Below are 23159 nucleotides of genomic sequence, written 5' to 3' on the forward strand. Positions count from 1 at the left end.
TTAAGTGTCACTGAAACATTTCACTCTTGGGTACAAACTCATTACGTTTTTCTTAGGAAATAAGAGGGAAGGGGAATGGCGTAGGCAGGATTGGCTGTCCTTTAGAGACTTTGCTCAAGTCATATTTATACATAAATAGCTGAGCAAAGGCAAGTCCAATTTTGCCTGCAAATGTTAATTCCCTGGGGATGGGGCAGAAAAATAAACAGTTTAAAATAACCAAATGAAATCATGTGAGCTATAAAGATTTTTTTTTTTTTTTTCTTTTTCAACAAGAATGGGAAGTGCATGCCCCTGGAGTTTCCTGGTGTTTTGTGCCCTGAAGCTCCAGCAGTGGGGAGTGTGGCTGGGAGAGGCTCAGTGCACAGTCCAGCCAGGCAAGGGCTGCTCTGGGTACCAGCTTCCTCTGAGTCTTTAACCTTTTTGACATGCTTATTTTATCCATATCAGACTATGGGCTCTCAGAGATGAGACTGTATTCTTCCCGCCAAAGGCGTGGCCCTACAGCACACCTAAATATCTAAGAGGACTTGAGAGGTCATGGATCCAACCCCATCATCAGACACAGGAGGACCAGGCTCAGAGAACGAGGCATGTGCCGAGGCCACACAGCCCCCGGTTCTCTAGGGTGCTGTGTGTGTTTGTTTTTTGTTCATTTATTTATTTATTTTAAAAATTGTTTTAATGTCGACTTATTTTTGAGAAAGAGAGAGGGAGAGACAGATCGTGAGCAAGGGAAGGGCAGAGAGAGAGGGAGACACAGAATCTGGAGCAGGCCCCGGCTCCGAGCTCCTGGCTGTCACCGCAGAGCCCGATGCGGGGGGCTCGGACCCACGGACCCACGAACTGTGAGATCATGACCTGAGGGGAAGTTAGATTCTCACCCAGCTGAGCAACCTCTGGGGAGCTGTATTTAGAGAGCTGGGAAGTGCTCAAGCCCTGCCCCCACAGTGTTGCTACCCAGCTCCGGTATTTAGAACTTTCCTCTGATAAATGTGTGTTGAGCATATATCCTCTAGACCCGAAAGATGGCAAAAGGCCAACAATAAACAAACCATGAGAGAGGCTGCAAGTTTACAGACAACCAGAATACAAAGGGGAAAGGAGGAAGAGCCGACAGAGGAACACACAAAGGAAAAGGAGCCCTCTGAGGAGGTGGGCCAAGGGAGGCTCTGTTGGCATTAAGCTGGCTTGAAGGGGTTCAGCTTGCAGATGAAGTCAGAGGCACCCCATCCTGTTGCATTCATTTAACAAATACTTACTGATCGCCCACTACCACACGCCTGGGCACTTGAGAAGCAAATCTCTCCCCTCGTGGAGCTTACATTCAAGTAAGAGTAGGGACAGACACCACATGAGATACAGAAGTAGAAGTAGGTTAGACGGGCTGGTGAGAATGTAAAATTGTGTATCCACTGTGGAAAACAGTATGGTGGTTCCTCAAAAAAGTAAACATAGAATTATCATTTCATCCAGCAGTTCCACTTCTGGATATCTACTCACCCCATGCCAAAATCTGGGGTAAGAGTGGTCCAAACAGAGGGATCAGCAAGTACAAAAGGTGTGAGGCAGAAACAGCGAGGAGACTCCTGTGCCAGAGCCATTGCCATGAGAATCCACTGGTTTATCTCTGTGCCTCTTCGGGCGACTCCAATGGTACCAGGGAAACTGCTTAATAGCAGAGCTGGGAAAACCCTTCCTCGGCCCAGGGCAGGAAACGCACAGTGCATGAGGGTTTACCTGGCAGAGGGATTGGGGGAATGATCTGGCTGTATTAAACTTGTAGCAAAGTCACCATAGAGTCTAGCTATTAACTTTCTTTGGGGAACATGATTGCTCAGAGCATAAGACTTGCATGTGACCATAGCTTCATTTCTTTGGAAACAATTCTGCTAGGACAGGAACTGAGAATTCTTTCTCCGTGACCTCTGGGTGAGTTTGTGTTCTGATGAGAACATTGGTTTGCATTTCTCATTAAGCTGCTCTCATAGCTCCTGGGTTTGGAAGAGGCTATTGTCACTAAACTCTTTTATGACTTTCACCCCCAACAAACTAAGGGTAAAGGTGAATAAAGAACTCGCTCAAGTTAGAACACTCCAATGCCCCAAGATGATTCCTTTTCATAAAACCTGAAGTTTCACGCCAGGGCATTACATAAAAATAAAGCCCCAATAGCCAGGTGCAAATTACATCATTATAGACAATGCTGTGAGATGAAGTCTTTCTTTCAAGATACTTTAATTGCCAGATGCAAAAGATCTTTTCTTGTTAATACTTCGCCATGGCTAATACCTACTGTAGCTGCATTAAAGACTCTGAGGCATTTCTGCCAAGATGTGATGGCCAAGAACCAGTGATGACTTCGGACGGAGCTCTCTCTAACGTGCCAGCCCCGCCATCTTGAGCTGGCCTGCACGCCAGCTGCCCGACTCAGTCTGATTTGCAGCTACCATTAGTCTGTCCTCGTGGAGAGGCTAACGCTCACATTATATGCAGTTTTTAGAAAAACTGGCTTAAAGTTTAATGCTGAGGGATGTTGTAGACCTAAAAGTGGTCTCTGGAGGGATCTTCTCTGAATTTTCTGCTAGAACCCAATGTGTCTAAGCCACAGTGTTATGGAAAATGCATAGGAAGGAACAGGAGACAGGGAAGTCTGAGGTTTAGCCATGGTTCACCTCCGTGCTGGTTATCTTTTGTCTGCTTAACCCAATGCGGAGCTGCTCCTAACTCTTCTCTGCCCTGTCTTATGCTGCAGGAGGCTGGCCTGTACAGACCCACAACAGGTTCCCTTGCTCTCTGGCTTTAATGAGGTCAATGAGCGTCTCCCATCAGGAGAGACAGGGTGGCTGTTGTTCCCCTGACTTCTTCCTGGGTCTCTGGGGGCTGCTGACTCCTCCCACTGCAGATCTCTCTCCAGGTTCTAGTAACTGTGCCCTCTTCTCTCTTTCTCAGGGCCAGGTAGTGTCCCCAAATACTGCACTGTCCCTTGCAGTTTCCCTACAGCCTGTCCTCACTTTTGTAAAGAGTACTGAATCCTGCTGAAATTCCCCAGAGTCTGTCCTCGGGTTCCTGCCAGCACCCTGACTGTTGCAGCCACTAAGGAGTTGGGTGACCCTAGTCACAGCAACTTAGGCACCTAAGTCTTGGTTTCCTCATCTTTAAAATGGAAATAAAGGGGGGGGGGGTGCCTGGGTGGCTCAGTCAGTTAAGTGTCCAACATCAGCTCAGGTCATGATCTCGTGATTCGTGAGTTTGAGCCCCACATTGGGTTCTGTGCTGACAGCTCGGAGCCTGGAACCTGCTTCGGATTCTGTGTCTCCCTCTCTGCTCCTCCCCCGCTCACACTCTGTCTCTCTGTCTCTCTCTCAAAAATAAACGTTAAAAAAAATTTTTTTTAATAAAATAAAATGGAGGGGCACCTGGGTGGCTCAGTTGGTTAAGCGTCCGACTTCGGCTCAGGTCATGATCTCGTGGCTCGTGAGTTCGAGCCCCGCGTCCGGGCTCTGCGCTGACAGCTCAGAGCCTGGAGCCTGCTTTGGATTCTGTGTCTCCTTCTCTCTCTGCCCCTCCCCTACTTGTGCTCTGTATCTCTCTATCAAAAATAAATAAATGTGAAAAAAATTTAAAAAAATAAAATAGGGGCGCCTGGGTGGCGCAGTCGGTTAAGCGTCCGACTTCAGCCAGGTCACGATCTCGCGGTCGGTGAGTTCGAGCCCCGCGTCAGGCTCTGGGCTGATGGCTCAGAGCCTGGAGCCTGTTTCTGATTCTGTGTCTCCCTCTCTCTCTGCCCCTCCCCCGTTCATGCTCTGTCTCTCTCTGTTCCAAAAATAAATAAACGTTGAAAAAAAAAATTAAAAAAAAAAAATAAATAAATAAAATAAAATGGAGATAAAGGGACACCTGGGTGGTTCAGTCAGTTAAGCGTCCAACTTCGGCTCAGGTCATGATTCTCAGGGTTTGTGAGCTCAGCCCCGCATCGGGCTCTGTGCTGACAGCTCCGAACCTGCCTTGAATTCTCTGTCTCCTTCTCTCTCTGCCCCTCCCCGACTCTCTCTCCCTCTCTCAAAAATAAACATTTTTTAAAATATAAAAATAAATAAAATGGAGATAAAAATGCCCATTCTTACCACTTGTTCTACAGAGTATTCATAAGGTTTAAAGTGACTATAAAGCATGAAACAAACATGTTTCCAAAACAGATACACTTTCTAAGCTTCACCATTCCAGGAATGCCTAGAAATAACTTGCTATCTTTTCTACATCCGGACACTGCTACCAAGAAGCAGGCACTTGGAATGATTTTTCTAAAATATGCATGGGTTTTTATCGAATACCCAAAGGCTAACGAACTTCACCGTGGCACACACCAAACACATTAGGTAGCTAATAATACATTTATCCTAAAATCTATGTCAAATGCAGGAAGACAGGTAACACAAAACCATTTTGCATATTTTGGACTCATCAGGGTAGTTAACAATTAGCATTTTACTAGAAAAAAAATCTAAGCATAAATACTGGCATATTTTTCATTTTGGATAAATAAAACTAGCTTTGTTACCACCATTGGCTACCAAGAAGCAACCTGGTGTAGGAAAAAGGATATCATCAGACTTAAAAGATGGGTCCTAAGTGTCAGTTCTGACTCCTCCTGTATGTGTGACCTCAAATAAAGCATTTAGTCCCTGTAATGTTTTTTATCAGATCTGTAAAACGGTGGTGAGAGTTGCCTCCCTTACTTACACAGATGGTAACAGTGCAAGTTCCCTGTACGTGAAATTGGACTATTTGCTATTGCTCCCCCAAGGCTTCTTCAAATACGTCATCTCTCCGATTATTCTCATCTGATTAAGATAAGTGGAGGCACAGAAGGCTGTTCCGATTTAAGACTCGGAGGGGGATGGCGTAGGTCTTGGGGGAAGACGGTGGAGGAGGCAGAAAGAGGGCCAGATGTCCCCATTAATCCTGCAGTGAAGAGATTTTAGCCACCCGAGGCTGGCTGCAGGCCAGACACAGAAGTGAGTTCAGCGGTGAGCAAGACCAGTCCTTGCCCTCGAGGACTTTACCCTTTAGCCAGAGAGCTAAGTGTACCCCACAGAAAATCGTTGAACAGGGGGTTAGAATCGCCAAATTGTGCGGTTCACCTGATGCTCCAAAATCACGGTACACTGGAGTATCTGCGTCAGGCCACAAAGAAGAGGCCTCCGGGGGAGCCTGGGGGCAGGGCTGGGGATGTGAGCACTGAGCATCCGGCAGGGAGGAGGCTGGCTGTGGGGAAGGGAAACGACTTTGGGAAGGTGAGAAGGGCCCAGATTGCCAGGGCCTCAGAGCCAGGCTTCATAATGTTTATTTCTACACATTAGGAAACAGAAAACCACTGCACAGTTCTGAGCAGAGTCCTGAGGTGGGAGTGGATTTTTAGGAAGATGGGTTTTGTAGAGATGGGCCAGATAAAGTGATAGAAAAGACGGCAGAAAAAGATTTTTTTTCCCACTCTTTTAAAGAAACCTAAATATTTGCACTATAACCCATGAATTAGGATAGACGTTTCTGCCTCCTGTCAAAGACAAGTATATTTGTTTTCCTTTTTTTTTTTTTTCTAAGTAAGCTCCTCACCCAATGTGGGGCTCAAACCCCAGACATCAAGAGTCGCTTGCTCTACCAACAGAGCCAGCCGGGCACCCCTGCCTTCCCTTTAAATGAAGTTTATTTACCCCTGCAAACAAGACGTTTACACTACTGTGAGGTGACTGTCATGGCCCTACAGGTCCTAAATCAGATGGGGTCTCTGTTTAAGGCTATGAAGAGTTACAACCACAAATTCCCCACTTGTCATACTCAAGTGATCGTGTGTGTGTGTGTGTGTGTGTGTGTGTGTACATTAAAAAAAAAAAAAACCCACTGGGGCTTACATCATATTAACCCATTGGTATTTGAGAGATGACCACTGAGGTTCAACTCAGCACCTTTTTATTTTTTGTAATCAGCTTTCCTTTGTTATCGGCTCACCCTGCAGACTGGGTTCAGCAGCTGAAGCCTTTCTGGCTGTCAGGCCCAGATTGGCTCTCAGAAGCACCTGGATGGCCTCTCTCAATAGCCAACGACCTTTTTGTCTCAGGTCCAAGTTGTTTATTTACCTTTCCTAGACTATTTGGATCATTAAAAGAAATGTATTAGTTTGCTTTTTCAATTCTCTATTCCCTAGAATTTTACTTCCTTATTTTATATATGGGAGGATAAAGAAATTATGCTGAGTGATTTTTAGCAGATTTGGGGGGAGGACAGGGAGGAGGGCTTAATCTGAAATAGAGAAAAGAGGGAATTATCCTTTTATTTGTTTTTTAGTTTTTATTTTCTTCCCTGCATTGTCATATTCACCATCATGTCGTGAAATGCGACACTCAGTGGCACAGAATATATGGAAGGCACTGACTGACCTACATAAACGTCAAGATTCCTGCCCTCTGGGGGTTTGCAGTCCAGGCAGGCAGACTGTCTGGAATAAGCTATACATCCTGAGTCAGAACAGACTCCTCCTCTAGAGGAGGGTGAAGGTCAAAGGCTGAGGGGGGCAGGGAAGGTTTGGAGGAGGTGGGGGTCCTGCAGGCTCTGCTGGGGGTACCCGGGCATGGGGGAGTGCCGAGTGGGGCCGCCATGGAGGCCAGTGCAGGCTGGCAGCGTCTGAAGGACGTGGCTCGGGGAGTGCGCCAGAGGAGAGGTGTGCGTGTTGGGGTGTGTGCGCGTGGGGGGGTGATAACTCTGAGAAAGCAGGCTCGTGTCCCAGAGCAGGGATTTGGAATCCCCGCTCTGTGCCCTGCTTCGGGGGTCCTGAGCCCTGAAACTGTGCTGGAAATGGGGTGAGTTTGTGCAGGCTTCTGCAGAGATGGCCACGGAGGCCAGAGGAGCTTGGGGAGAGCTTTACATGCCATGTTTTGGTTTTGGATTTTATTCTGTGGAAGCCATAGAGTTTGGGGGCCAAAAAGAGGTGCAGAAGACAGGTACTGTGTGTGGCGTTTTTGTTGTTGCTGCTTGGTTTTTTTTTTTTTATTAAAAAAAATTTTTTTTAATGTTTATTTATTTTTGAGAGAGACAGAGACAGAGCACAAGCAGGGGAGGAGCAGAGAGAGAGGGAGACAGAATCGGAAACAGGCCCCAGGCTCTGGGCAGTCAGCACACAGCCCGACATGGGGCTCGAACTCACAAACCGCCAGATCACGCCCTGAGCCAAAATCAGATGCGCAACTGACTGAGCCACCCAGGTGCCCCTGGTTTTTATTTTGTAAAGATTGACCCAGCTGTGGGGGGGTTGGAATGAGGAGGAACACAAGCAGGGAGATGATTTCAGTCCTTTGTGGTTCAGGCATGAAGGGGAAAAAGCCCCAAAACGATGATGGGATGGGCAGGGGAAATATTTAAAGAGAAGAATTGGCAAGCGTTTGAGATTGCATGTGATTGGGGAAGAAAAGAGAACTACCAGTGCGTCAAAGTGACTGGGGCCTCAGCCAGGCCAAACGCAACTAGGTTTATGCACACTCCTTGCTTAGGTCTATAACTTACTGCTTTTAGCAACAGACTTTGCTTACAGACTGCCCCACTTACCGTTGCCAGAGAAGCATTTTCTTGAAGGATCAATGGGCCTTCTTAAAAGGGTGTATGAGTGACCAACAAACTTTGGGTTCCTTCATAGACTGAGAAGCTGAGCCAGGACACCCTACTGAGCTGACAGTGACCAAACATAAAAGTGTTTCCAGGAGAAAGTCACAGTAGGCCTTACAGATTCATCAGGTTTCATTGGTACATCTTTCTTTTAAATGATGTTTATAAGGGCAACATAAAACCGTAGAAGAGAGTGATGGAAACGAGAGAAAGCATTTCCATTTTTGGCTTTGGCATATGGATTCCTGAATAATCGTATTGATCGAGGCAGCAAAATGTCCCCAAATAAAAGTTGGTATTTGTTGAAAGCCTACTACAATCAAGACACTCTGGGAGTGTCATTGAGTGCAAAGGCAAGTTATTTCCAACAAGGAAATTAATGTTTTTTAATACCACTCTCACTTAGTTGAGGAAAGATCAAAACTTTTATTATTTTGAAAAGAAAAGAAATGGGTTACTCAGAATGTTGTTTCCAGATACCTGCTTGGTTTTCACTGGGCTTTTGTCTCGGGGTCAACAGAGCTTGCTCCTGTAGGGGGCCCCGAGTGGTGGGTATGAGCTGGACAGACCCCATGCAGGCCACAACGGGAGATGCTTTAAGTCTCCTGGGCCATGTTGTCACTTCTTGCACTCAAAAGTGGGAGCCATGGCATTGTAAATGGACAGGTTTCTCTCTGGCTGTGCCTGAAAGCTCCTTTCTAATAGGTCTGATAGAACCCGAAGATGAACGTAGCAGGGATGAGCCTTGGGACCAGGTGGGAAGCTGGGAATCCCTTGGGAAAATCAATTCAGTGTTATCTATGAATGTAGAAATGTATAAACCTTAGGACCCAGAAATAACCCCAGAGCAACTCTTGACCATGGCCCCAGGAGTCACATGCAAGAATGTCCATAGCAGCACTGCCAACGACAGCAAAAAACAGCAACAACCTAAACATCTGTTGAGAGGAGAATAGAGAAGAAAATGGCAGAGTAGTCCCATGGTAGAATGTTCTACAGCTGCATGCCACAGCATGGACAAGTGTCACAAGCAGCATGTTGCGTGGTGAGAAAAACAAGTCAAAGAATATATACCATGTACTTTATTTTATATCAAGTTCAAATGCATGCAAAACAAGCATATTTTTAGGGTAAAATTATGAAGAAAAGTAAGGGAATAATAAACAGAAATTTGGGAGGGGGCCAGGATGGGGAGAGGGTGGAGGAGAGGTACCCAGTGGGGCTTCAGTGGTGGGCGGGTTGTAACCTCTATCTAAGTTGGGCTGTAGGTAGTTGGATGTCTGTGTTTTACATTTTGCCCAGATGATTATTCTTTTGTATGCATTTAACATTTGATTTTGAAAACCTAGATAGGGGCGGAAGTCTCCTGCAAAAGATGTGATTGCAAAGCCTTATCCTCATCATCCCGGAACTCATCAACTCTGTCTGTTTAACCATCACACAAACAAAACGAAAAGGCCAAGTATATGTACGGAGCAAATATAGACGGAGAGGCGTGAGCCAAGAGCCTCGAGATACTCTGTCTTCTGGGTCGCGTTTGCCTTTCACATTGCTTCTTTTTTATATTTCATTTATGATTGCGGTCAAAAACATTTCTTGAGTGTCTCCTGCGCTAGGCCTGGCTTCAGTAATCAGGACCAGACAGTGGAGAGCAAGAGCGACATGGTAGAGAAAACAAAATTAAGCAATACGGATAAACCAGGGCAGGTGGCGCACAGAAATACAGGTGGCTAAGGGAGCACATGGCAGCAGACAACCACGGAGCCTTGGGAGATAGCTGTACTTCAGAGAGTAATAACAGACGCTTACTGCATGTTGGACCAGGTTCGAAGCACTTTATGCATTCTGTACACCATAAGTCAATTCACTGAATCCTCACAACCCTGAAGAGGTAGGTGCTATCATTATCCCCATTTTGCAGCTGAGGAAGTTAAAGGACACGGTGGGGGGGGGGGGGGGGGTTAAGTGACTAGCCCAAGGTCACACAGCGAGGAAGTGCTGAGCCAGGACTCAAACCTGGGCACGCTGGTGTCCTTAAGCACCGCACTCTGCCCCTCAGGCTTCCCTAAGAAAGTGGCATTCTGGCTGATAGCTGAGATGTGAAGAGCAGGCAGGCCGGTACAGAGGAGGGCGATGAGAGTTCTGGGCAGAGGGCCCGTGTATGTATCACTTGAAGGTGTTACAAGGAGCTAAAATAAATATTTAACCACAAAAAATGTGAAAGAGCCATCCAGCTGAGAACAGTCTGCCTTCATTTCTTTTCTCTCTGTCTTTTTTTCCCCAGACTCGGCCTAGAAGTAGCAAGGCAGGGATGAGGTGAGGTCTGGGGGAGGTCGTTCAAGCTCTGGGCGAGACGCAGACCCTGGGGCCAGGGCTCCGAGGGTTTCTAAAGGCCCATGGCAACAACTGCCAGGGCTCCTGGGAAAGTCCCCAGGCATCCAGGATCCTGTGGCTTTGGCAGTCCCTCTGTCCCCTCTTGGCCTCGTTTCCCAAATGGACCCAACATCAATCAAGGACAAGAACCTAAGGCACGACCTAGCAAACAGCTGGCAGACTATTTTTAAAATCCAATTTAAAGTTGTGTATGTGTAAGCCCCAGTGTATTTCTCTGGGGGATTCTATCTTTCAAGTGGAAAAATTTTTTTTTAAGTCAAATAAGGTAATCTCTATTTTGATTCCCATCAAGCCCTAGTGCAGGGCCCCGCAGCCTACCGTAAGTGCTAATCCACATTAAGCACAGGCAACTTGGAGCTCAGGAGTCAGGGCGACTCCGGGACGCAGAGACAAAGGTCAGGACTGCTGATATTTATCGTGTTAACACTGTTAGTGTGTGTTTTGCTTTGTCCAGCAGAAGGGAAGAAATAGAAGACATTAATTATGGCTGCTGGAGGGTGGGGAGAGCGAGCCTTCTGGGATCTGTCCATCTGTTGTCCCGCTTCCTGAATCTTGGACTCTCTCTGGCCCCTTCCAAAGAAAAAATATGAAAGCACTCAGAAGAAACGAGAGTGAGGCGAGAGCAAGGTCTGGGGCAGCGAATGGGGCAGAGAAAATAAGAGGGAGGGTGGAGAGGGGTAGGGTGGAGAGGGGTGGGGACGCAGCCGCCAGCACTTGACAACGCCTGCTTGTCTAACTGCGGCCACTGTTTTTTTGGTGTTCTACCGCCAGGCCTTGGCTTCAGGCGCCAGTGGCAAGATAAAGCATCTTGTCCCCGCGCCAGCAGCACGGCGTATCCTGTGAGGATGACAGCATTTTGCTTCTTCTAACAAATGCCTTTTGCATTCAGCAACCCAGATTTATTTGTCTGGGCTTTTCTTCTTTCTGAGGCCTACGCTGGCTAGATACATCTAGGGAAGGATTTCTCCAGCTTTTTTTCTTTTTCTTCCTATTTTTTTTTTCCAGGCACTTGCTAAGTTTCACTTTTTCTCTCAAACAAACAAACTCCAGGATAACCCCAAACGACCCTTGGCTACCTGAAGAGTCAAGCCTGCTGTGGCCACCAACCCAGTCCATGTCATCATCCAACATCCTTGCTTGGTGAACATTTTCAGTCACTGGAAGGAGACAGCAATGCTGGACAGGCTTCCTGGGGTAGGGATGGGTCTGGAGCAAAAGGAAGCTTCTGACAGAAACACTTTATACTTTGCTTGTGATGAGACCCAGGGAGGTGCTGCAGGAGGCTGCTCTCAGGAAAGAAGGAGGTTCTGTTAGGAGGGGAGCAGGGCAGGGAGCCAAGTCAGAGGAAGGCTTTTCAGACAAACCATGAGCCTATAAATGTAACCTCCCAGGGCTCCCCATCACCAGGGTCTGCAGCAATGAAGTGGTCACAGTTTCACCAGGCAGCCCATGTCCAAGTCTCAATCACTAGAAAAGTCATTCTTGGGGTTCCTGGGTGGCTCATTCAGTTAAGCACCCGATTCTGGATTTCGGCTCACGTCATGATCTCATGGTTTGTGGGATCAAGTCCTGCGTTGGGCCCTGTGCTGACAGTGTGGAGCCTGCTTGGGATTCTCCCTCTCTCTGTCTCTCTCTCTCTGCTCCTCCCCTGCTCATGCTCTTTCTCTCTGCCTCTCTCTCTCTGTCTCTGTCTCACAAATAAGTGAACTTAAAAAAAATACATAAAATTTGTTTTTTACAAAGTCACTGTTGTATTGAATTAATGGACATCAAGCCCTAAGCACATGCAGGGTCTGGTGCATGGTTAGGTGCTCTCTAAAAATGAGCCAGTATCATGAGTATTATTGAGCAGAAAGCTGCCTCCCACAAATATTTAGCCATTGGCCCAGTGCTCTCTTCTAAAGCAACCTGGTCCATGTCTGATCCCCTGTTTCCATTTCCGTGATAAACATCTTGAGTGTTTTCCAGCACGTGTGATCCTGCGTGGCTTTCAGAAACAGCACTATCATTGCTCTCTATAGACGATTCAAGTCATCAATGGCCCTTTTTGAACATTTTAATCCTGGTCCCAGGATTGAATCCAAAATTTCAAGTAGCATCTGATCATCCAAGAATACAGTGGAAAAGCACCCCTTGAATTCTCTCACCTATTTAGGCACAAACCATTATGCAGGAATGTGTGAAAGGCTGAAAATATGAAGATGAATAAAACATAGTGCCTGCTATTTGCAAAAGCCCCAAATGGGGCGACTTATCGTCACACCCAATGGATTAACGAGTTATGGTCTGTTCACACAATGGAATATTATACGGCCATGGAAATGAACTACGGATTCACACAACAATATGGATGACTCACAAACATGATGTTGATTAACATTTATTTAATTTCATTTTATTGAGAGACACAGAGAGACAGTGTGAGCGGGAGAGGGGCAGGGAGAAGGGAGTCACAGATTCCAAAGCAGGGTCCAGGCTCTGAGTTGTCAGCACAGAGCCCAACGCAGGGCATGAACTCATAAACCATTAGATCATGACCTGAGCCAAAGTCGGATGCTTAGCCGACTGAGCCACCCAGGCACCCCAAACATGATGTTGATTAAAAGCCAGACACGAAAGGGGCTCCTGGGTGGCGCAGTCGGTTAAGCGTCCGACTTCAGCCAGGTCACGATCTCGCGGCCCGTGAGTTCGAGCCCCACGTCAGGCTCTGGGCTGATGGCTCAGAGCCTGGAGCCTGTTTCCGATTCTGTGTCTCCCTCTCTCTCTGCCCCTACCCCGTTCATGCTCTGTCTCTCTCTGTCCCAAAAATAAATAAACGTTGAAAAAAAAAATTTAAAAAAAAAAGCCAGACACGAAAAAAATATAAAATAAAAGCCAGACACAAAAGAGTACATACGATTTTTTGGCCTTTTTTTTTTTTTTAATTTACAAAAATAGCCAAAACTAATCAATGATTTTGAAAGACTGGATAGTGGTTGCCTTGGGAAGGGAGATGGAGAGTATAAGAGAGCACAGGGAGGGCTCTGGGATGCTGTAATGCTTGGCTTCTTCACCTGGGTGCTGATTGCATGACTATGTTTAGTTGGTGAAAAGCCTGTGAGGTACACATTTATAACATGTGCATTCTTCCTCATGGATGTTGTGTATCAATAAGAAGCTAAGGGAGAGAGGCGTCCAGGTGGCTCAGTTGGTTAAGCATCTAACTCTGGGTTTCAGCTCAGGTCTTGATCTCAGGGTTCATGGGTTCCAGCCCCACGTGGAGCTCTGCAGCTGACAGTGCAGACCCTGCTTGGGATTCTCTCTCTCGCCCTCTCTCTCTGCCCCTCCCCCACTCGTGTGAGTGCCCACACATGCCCTCTCTCTCTCTCAAAATAAATAAGCTTAAAAAAAAAAAGGAGTTAGGGTTCCTGGGTGGCTCAGTTGGTTAAGTGGCCGACTCTTGATATCAGCTCAGGTCATGATCTCAGGGTTCCTATGTTCGAGCCCTACATCCAGGTTGCGCACTGACCATGTGGAGCCTGCTTGGGATTCTCTCTCCCGCTATCTCTCAGCCCCTCCCCTGATCGTGTTCTCTCTCTCTCTCTCTCTCTCTCTCTCTCTCTCACTCTCTCACTCTCTCCCTCCCTCTCTAAATAAATAAATAAATAAATAAAACTTTAAAAAATTGTATTTAAAAAAAGAAGTTAAGGGGAAAATAGCATCAAGTTAATTGGAGGAGACAGTGAGATAACTTCAGTTCAGCATGGCAGGTGCCATGAAGAGAAATATAAAATGTGTGATACAGTGAGACAGACAGAAGAAGGAGCAATAGCCAAGACTCAGGGATGGAACAGGGTCAGTGAGGCCTCTTCGAGGGACCCTGGTGCTAAACAGAAGCTGAACCTCATCCTTGGACTGAATACTTGGGAAAGAAGGCGAATGTAGCTTAAATATATTTATAGAGAGAAGGCTGAGATGTTAAAGGCACTCAACATGGGGGCCTTGCCTGTTCCTCGGAGCAAGACCAGAGAGGTCACAAAGATGAGAGTAGAAGTAAGATGTGAGAAATGAACATGGCGATAATTTAGAATAATAGGGATGAGAGCCAGAGCCAACAAAGGGTAAGTAAAAATAAATTGATGGGTGGCACAGAGAGAGCCCAGTGGAGGTATAAACCCCTACTTGGAATGGGGCCATGCTCATTGGTTAGGTGGTTTTTTTCAGGAGCAAAACCGGAAAATCCAGGGTTGGGATTTTACTGGGCAGATGTAGCAAAAGAAGGGCAATTGGCACTGGTGAGGGAGTAGCTTCAAAAATCTCCCAGTGTCCAGCCAGGAGCAGGGAACAGTCATCTGTGACCCCAGTCCCTCCTGTTCCTCTCACGGCTCCGATCATTCACTCCTTAGCCTCACTGTGGGTCCTCTGCCCCTACGCAGCTCAAAAATAGGTGATCTGTAGAGTCCCACCTTGAACCAGGCATTTTTGTTTTTCGGTCTACACGACTTCCTTATACTCCATTTTCACCACCACCTGATCTGATCTGTTCCATCTCCAACTCAGAATTTGTTGAGCTCCATACTTCTGTGTCTATTCGACATGATCAAATTCAATGTGTTCCTCAACTCAACGCGTTCAAAACTGAACTCATTTTCTTCCCCCTCCTCTTCTGGTCTCTAGCCCTCTCCTTCCTTCTGTGTGTTTCCTTGAGCAGCATCACCATCCACTCAGCTGCCCAAGGCAGATGGCGGGGCCTCCTCATCCAATCAGGCACCGTGGCTTTCAGTTGTCCTTTTTAATAACTCTCCTACTGATATGAGGCATTCTCCACCCCCACCATCACCACCTAAATTTGAGCCCTGCTCTGTTGCAAAAACCTCTGACCAGGTGTCCTGACTCGTCTCACATCTCCCCTCCATCCTCCAGCCTGCCGCCTGGGTGGTCTTCCTAAAACCCCAATGATCTGGTCACAATGCTTTTATTAGTACAACTAAAACAAGGTGGTCCTGTGGCTGGACAAACCATAGTCTCCCACCTAAGGGATCCTACTTCTTACTCTTCCTTATCCCTCCAGATTCCTTGTCTGCTTTTAAAATATTTAAGAAAAGTCTTCCATTCCCATGGTATAAACATACCAATATTGTAGAAAAGCATCAAATAAAATGCAAAATTTATTTTTTTCCTCCCTCCAACCCCCCAGTGCCACTCTCCAAGTTACCAACACTTCTTACGTGGTCTTCCTGAAAAAAAGTCTGCATATACCTGTACGTGTTTTAAAATTTAACACAAATGAGATCACATTACTGTGCACATTGTTTTGTTTAAAACAACACAACACATTTAGAAGATCTTTCCATGTTGTATCTCACGTTTTAATGATTGCATACTTTTCCATTGCATGGCTGTATTTAACTGGTCCCCTGCTGATGGATGTGTAAGTGCTCTACAGTTTTTTATTATTACAAACAATGTTGCAGGGATCATGGTTTTGCACATGGTTTTGGCATAATTTTGCCAGTATGTCCCTAGGGCAAATTCCTAGGGGTAGAATTGCTGAGTCAATGAAAACAAGCATTCAAAATGTTGACAGACATTGCTAAATTGCCCTCTAGAAGAGTTGAATCTGTTTACACTCCCAGGAACAGTACATGAGGGTGCCTATTTCACCATGATCTTGTGAACACTGGCCATTCCCAAACTTTTATTCGTTTGCTGAGTTGATAGATCGCAAATGGAATCTCATTGTTTCGTGATGCATTTTTTTAAAGCTATGAGTGAGGTTGAATATTTTTCACATATCCACTAGCTGTTTGTGTTTCTTGTAGATGGCTCATATCCTCTGCCTTTTGGGTATTTGAACCATGGTCTAGTCTCCCAGGGAAGTTAACAGATTGATAGAATTCCATGAATTTTTTTTTAATGTTTATTTATTTTTGAGAGAGAGAGAAAGAGTGTGAGCAGGGGAGGGGCAGAGAGAAAGGGAGACAGAATCCGGAGCAGGCTCCAGGCTCTGAGCAAGCTGTCAGCACAGAGCCTGACGTGGGGCTCGAACCAACAAACCGCGAGATCATGACCTGGGCCGAAGTTGGGCGCTTAACCGACTGAGCCACCCGGGCACCCCAAATTCCATGAATTTTATCTTTGCCCAAATATGAGCCTCAAGCAATCCGAGGATTGAGTGGCCCCTGAAAGTTCAAGTAAGGGCCTACTCCTGGAACTTTCTGTCCAGTGATGTTTGGCCCAACCAGCTGAACCCTCTCTACCTCTTGTGCAACCATCACCCCAAAAAGAAACCCCATACTCATTAGCAATCACTCTCCATTCCCTTTTCCTCTCGGTCCCTGGCCACCACTATTCTAATTTCTGTTTCTGTAGATTTGTCTACTCTGGACATTTCACATACATGGAATCATATAAAATGTAGTCCTTTGCCACTGGCTTCTTTCACTTAGCATAATGCTTTCAATGTTCATCCATGTTGCAGTATGTATCAGAACTTCATTCCTTTTTATGGCCAAATAATTTTCTACGGGATGGCTATGCCACATGTCGTTTCTCTGTTCATCTGTCGACGGACATTCAGTTTGTTTCCCCCTTTCAGCTATCATGAAAAAGCTGCTATGAACACTTGTGTACAAATTTTTGTGTGAATATGTTTTAACTCTCTTGAATACATACATATATATATATATATATATATATATATATATATATATGCCTAAGAGTGGAATGCTGGCTCATATAGTAACTGTTTCACTTTGTGAGAAATGACCAAACTGTTTTCCATTTTCCATTTCCACCAGCAATATATCAGTGTTCTAATTTCTTCACACCCTTGCCAACACTTGTTATTACCTCTTTTATTTCACCCATGCTAGTGGGTGTGAAGTGGTATCTCGTTGCGGTTTCGATTTGCATTTCTCCGATGGCTAATAATATGAACATCTTTTCCTGTCCTTATTGGACATTTGTATGCCTTCACGGAGAAATGTCTATTCAACTCCTTTGCCCATGTTAGAGTTATATTTCTTATCTTTTTCTTGTTGAGTTGTAAGAGTTACTTATATATTCTGGATACTAAGCCATTGTCAGATAGATGATTTATGAATATTTTCTCCCATTCTGTGGGCTGTCTCTTCATTTTGTTGATGGTTACCTTTTTTTTTTTTAATTTTTTTTTTCAACGTTTATTTATTTTTCGGACAGAGAGAGACAGAGCATGAACAGGGGAGGGGCAGAGAGAGAGGGAGACACAGAATCGGAAGCAGGCTCCAGGCTCTGAGCCATCAGCCCAGAGCCCGACGCGGGGCTTGAACTCACGGACCGCGAGATCGTGACCTGGCTGAAGTCGGACGCTCAACCGACTACGCCACCCAGGCGCCCCGATAGTTACCTTTAAGAACGAAAAGTTTCTAATTTTGAGGAAGTCTGATTTATTCATTTCTACTTTGGTTGCTTATACTTTTGGTGTCATATCCGAGAAACCACTGTCTAGTCCGAGATCATGAGGAGTTACTCCTGTGTTTGTTCTTCTAGGAGTTGTGTAGTTTCAGCTCTTACGTTTAGATGTTTGATCTATTTTAATTTTTGTATATGGTGTGAGGTATGGACCCACTTTCATTCTTTGGCATGTGCCTATTCAGTTGTTCTGACACCGTTCATTGAAAAGATTCTTCCTTCTCCCGTTGAATGGTCTTGGCACCTTTGTCAAACAACAATTAGCCATAGATGTATGGGTTTATTTCTGGACTCTCAATCCAATTCCTCTAAATTTTCTTTAATGTGCTTTATTACTTTAATATATATATTTAAAATAAGCTTAAAGAAATAACTGTAAAGAGGAAGGGATATCCGTATTCATTATTCAGCTCGCAAGAGGAAAACCTATATGGGGTCCATTTACTATTAAAAATTATCTTCGGTGATTTGGTTGCTTAGAGCAAGAGCAAAAATTGAGTGTGGTACAAGAGTCTTCACCGCCCACTCCCCCACTTCATGTGTTGCCAGGTGTGTCTAAGGGAACTTCAGGATGGACACATGGCAGGAGGCCAAGGGGAGAGGGTCAGAGTCTGGTCAAATCACAGGTGGTAGCAGTGGGCATGGGCAAGAGTCCAAGGAGAGGGCAGCATCTGTACATATCGGGCCATACCCGTAAGGGCTACCCATGTGTAAGTTGGTTCTCAGGGCCTCGCCAGAGTTTAGACACCATGAATGTACTCCAATCTCCAAGTAAAATTCTCATTCCAAAGGAATGACTAGGGGAGCACCTCTGTAATAGATAGATACCACAGAGCCACAGGAAGCTGGCATTTTCCTGTGGCTCTGGACCACAGGTAGTGAATTTGCAGGTCTTGAGCAATTCTCCCAAATAGGTACTTGTCCAGCAAGGGCCACTTACTGTCCAAGGTCCAAGATCACCTTAAAGGATAACAGATAGTGGCATTCACTAGTATGTTTTGCCCCCAGAATAAAGGTGAAGCACCACACAGACCCACAATCATGGCCTCACATACTCCCTGTGTTCCCTAAGTATGTGTGGCCATGATTGTGTGTCTATATGGTGCTTCACCTTTACTCTAGGGCTCAGAATGTGTGGTCAGCTGGTGTTCTTGGTTCCCAAGTTGGGAGGCCATCTTCACACTACTTACAGCTTGCCTCCGGGCAGTGAGGGCAGCGCCTGCTTCACCATCCCTCTTTGCCCACGCTTCTCCCATACCCAGTGTCTATAAGCCCATCAAAGTGAGACTATTCCTTGTCAGAGGCAGAGACTCAAGTCTGTACTAGTCCATAGACAAGGCCTTATAGTCAGTGGGGTTACGGACTTCATTTAGTATGCTTCTAGGGACTTAAAATTTCATTCCAATCCTCAAAGTGAATGAAAGCAAGGCTGACTTCCAGGCAGAGTACAGGTAATTTGGACCCTGATTTGTGAACTCCAGCATTAACAATAACCCTTCAAAGATTCCAATAGCTCAGTGTTTCTCAACTGGGGAGCCCATTTTCCATTGTCACAACTTGGGGGAGTGGGGCCAGGTACTACTGTCATCTAATGGGTAGAGGTCAAGGATACTGCTACATATCCTATAATGCACAGAATAACTCCCCATAACAAAGAATTATCCAGCACACGATGTCAATACTGTGAATGTTGGAGAAACCCTACAAAATATCTGATTGATAGCATCAGCACACTATGCGGGACCAGAGAATGATCATACTTTTACTAACATTTCTGCATGCTACTGGCTCACATAGAGTTTCTGCCTGGACCATCCTGAGTTGTTTCTTTTACAATCACTTCCAAATAAACTCTAAATAATTCGAGGTTCAAATCTTGGAGTACCCTCTCCTCTCAAACGGGTGAATGTAGGTATTCTTTTAATTGTTGTGGCTTTTTAACTCCAAAAATAATGTTTTAAAATTATATGCTACCAGGGGCACCCAGATGGCTTCGTCGCTTAGGCATCCGACTTCGGCTCGGGCCATGATCTTGCAGTTCGTGGGTTTGCGCCCTGCATCGGGCTCTGTGGTGACAGCTCAGAGCCTGGAGCCTGCTTCAGATTCTGTGTTTCCCTCTCTCTGCCCTTCCCCAGCTCACATTCTGTCTGTCTGTCTGTCTCTCTCAGAAATAAATAAACATTTAAAAAAGTTGAAATTATATGCTACCAGTGTGCGTGTGTATATATATATATATGTATATATTTCAATGTTTATTCATTTTTTGAGATGGAGAGAGACAGAGCATGAGCAGGGGAAGGGCAGAGAGAGAGGGAGACACAAAATCTGAAGCAGGCTCCGAGCTGTCAGCACAGAGCCTGATGTAGGTCTCGAACTCATGAACCGTGAGATCACAACCTGAGCCAAGATCAACCACTTAACTGACTGAGCCACACAGGCATCCCTACTACCAGGGATATCTAAAGTTTTTCATCACAAGTATATTTGAAAGGTTGTAACTTTGGGGCACCTGGGTGGCTCAGTCAGTTAAGTGTCCTACTCTTGATTTGGGCTCAGGTCATGATCTCAAGAGATCTAGCCCCAGGTGGGGCTCTGTGCTGACAGTGCAGAGCCTACTTGGGACTCTCTGTCTTCCTCTCTCACTGCCCCTACTCCGCTCATGCTCTCCTCCTCCCCCACTCTCTAAACAAACAAACAAACAAACATTAAAAAAAGGTTGTAACTTTCAACATATTTTAATTTAAAAAAATTTTTTTAATGTTTATTTATTCTTGAGACAGAGACAGAGCGTGAACTGGGGAGGGGCAGAGAGAGAGGGAGACATAGAATCTGAAACAGGCTCCAGGCTCTGAGCTGTCAGCACAGAGCCCAACGCAGGGCTCGAACCCACAAACCGTAAGATCATGACCTGAGCCGAAGTTGGACGCTCAACCGACTGAGCTTCCCAGGTGCCCCTGACATATTTAAAAAAATTTTTTTTCAACGTTTATTTATTTTTGGGACAGAGAGAGACAGAGCATGAACGGGGGAGGGGCAGAGAGAGAGGGAGACACAGAATCGGAAACAGGCTCCAGGTTCTGAGCCATCAGCCCAGAGCCTGACGCGGGGCTCGAACTCCCGGACCGCGAGATCATGACCTGGCTGAAGTCGGACGCTTAACCGACTGCGCCACCCAGGCGCCCCCTGACATATTTTAAATATTGGCATTTAAAACATAATAAACCATCACTCTTAAATATGTCCAATGGAATCTAAATACCATAGAGTTAATACTCACCATCATTCATTTTAGAAAACACATGAACAAAAAGTAATAATAAATAAAAATTAAAATATATTAACAAATTCCTCTTTAAGAGTGCAAAAATTCATATTGTTCCTTTTTCTCTGTGAACTCCAATCTATTCCCTAACAGAATCTTATACTACTGAAATATATTTTATATTTTATTTTGAAAGTCTTTTATTCATCACTCTATCATGTACTTTGTTCTAAAATGTGTATATAAATTGAAATATATTAGAAAATGTTTATTATAAGTCTCTGAGAATCAGCCAAATTTCCTTTGGCTTGACTTACCAAGATAATAATAAGTACATGATTCATCTAAATCATAAATGCATTATAATCTTTCATAATTATCACTCAAAAAAGGAAAAATATATAATCATGTGTGTGTGTGTGTGTGTGTGTGTGTGTGTGTGTGTGTGTAACGAAGTGGGTGGGTTTTTTCTTCCTTATTAGTTTATTTTTTAAGTTATTTATTTTTGAGAGAGAGAGCGTATGAGCACACCCACCCACAATTGCGGGGGTGGGGTGACGAGAGGGAAGGGGAGAGAGAGAGAATCCCAAGCAGGCTCCACACTGACTGTCAGCACAGAGCCTGATGCAGGGCTCAAACTCATGAACCATGATTTTGTGACTTGAGCTGAAGTTGGATGCTTAACCGACTGAGCCACCCAGGCACCCCTTCCCTTAATTAAAGTCCATGGAAGACTATTACATATTGCAAGAAAGAGACAAGATTCATTATTGATTCTAATCTGTTTTTCATTTTACAGGTATAAGCACTAAGGAAACTTGTTCATATAAATAGATATGAAAAGTTTTGTTAGAGCAATTTTACTAAGTGTTCTTAATTCCTTCTAAATGCCAAAAAAAAAAAAAAGAACCACAAAACACCCCACCACACAACAAAACCATATAGTGATTTATCATCCAAAAGTATGTGTAATGATCAATTTGCTAATAATGTCATTAAGTCATCCAGTTGTGTAGAAAACAAAGGATTAAAGAAGATTTAACTTGAAAAAGATTTGTTAGTTATTGGAATCATTCATTTTCTCAATACCTATACCAATATTTCAGTGTGTTCCCTTGTTTAGCACCCCAATGTGGGATTCAGCTGGGTGAGAGGGCTTCCTTTTCTAAATACACTTAAGAGAAGGGCCACTGTGAAAGGGACTTGGGAGAATGGGAACCCACTCTTTCATCTCAGGTCTATTATCAGGCAGATTCATTTTAGAAAATAGCTGATATGGAAGTTGGGGGATCTGGAAATTGATTCATTTAAAACTACCAATATCTAGACAGACCTTGGAAGTTTCATGTATCCTATTCCAGTTTGCAGAGTGCTGGTCTAGATTCTTGCTTCTCACTGTGGTGCATAGTCCGGATCAGCACCTCCTGGGAGCTTGTTAGAAATGCAGAATCCTGTTAAAATATGTGATTTAAAACGATCCTCAGGTGATTTGTATGCACATTAAAGTTTGAGAATCCACTGCTTCCCACAAAGGTGTCCACGGTCCTAAAGAATAACATTCTCTTCATATATATAATAGGGATCTTGCAGCCCTCTTGAACATGTAAGGTTATCACCATTGATTCAATCAACAATTGGCTAGCCCAGTAGTTTTCAACCCCGGTTGTCCATTAGAATCACCTTTTGCTTTGAAAACCTACCTGTGCCTTGTCCCAAGCACAGAGATTCTGACTTAATAAATCTACAGCTTTAGGCATCACTTGATTTAAAGTGCTCCAGCGGATTCTAAAGTGCAGCCAGGGCTGAAACCACAACACTATTCCTTTGAATTATCTATTCGAGAAAGGTTACCCATTACTGTGAATCCCAGCTGATGCATTTGCCAAAGGACTCCAGAAGCACATCCTACTAGATCTAATCTACATACAAGCTGATCCATGACAGTTGGGTTGATGTCTGCAACCCAGCTGGAAGCCTGGAAGGAAGGCACCAATGTAGGAACCTTCACAAAGGAAAGCATGATCCCAGCAGGACGCACTGGGTGATCACTCCGGCAGATCATCCCATGAACCCTCTGAGATGGTTTATAAAGGGTAACATCACTCAGACCACGTTTGGGGGCAAAGACCAGAACCCTGCTTCCCAGTGTCTGAGAATATCTCAATCTCATAGATCCTCACCATGGCCTGGTTTGTATGCTCTTCCTCTGCTAGGCCTTTAATCACAGAATACAGTTAAGCCAAATTCTCTTTACATTTCTCCTTTGTGGATTGCCTTTTTCAGTTAAATGGGATTATAAGAACATCAACTATTCAGGCTTCCTAGGGGAGCCTGAGGACTGAAAAGTTATCAAAGTATGGCAAAAACCCCAGCAAGTGTATAAGGTCTCTGTGAATTGTGAAGGCAACGCCAT

The 23159-nt window shown here is 45.0% G+C and overlaps 1 long non-coding RNA gene across 1 annotated transcript in view; it reads right to left on the reverse strand.

Moving 5' to 3' along the window:
- LOC109498238 overlaps positions 1-22941 on the reverse strand; it is a 37474-nt gene extending 14533 nt beyond the window's left edge. Inside the window, exon 1 of the long non-coding RNA XR_002154944.3 lies at positions 22080-22941. This is a non-coding gene — a long non-coding RNA (uncharacterized LOC109498238). The remainder of the gene's footprint in view (positions 1-22079) is intronic.
- Positions 22942-23159: the final 218 nt, after the last annotated feature.

The sequence above is a fragment of the Felis catus genome, chromosome A3 (assembly GCF_018350175.1).
Source record: "Felis catus isolate Fca126 chromosome A3, F.catus_Fca126_mat1.0, whole genome shotgun sequence".
Lineage (NCBI taxonomy): Eukaryota > Metazoa > Chordata > Mammalia > Carnivora > Felidae > Felis > Felis catus.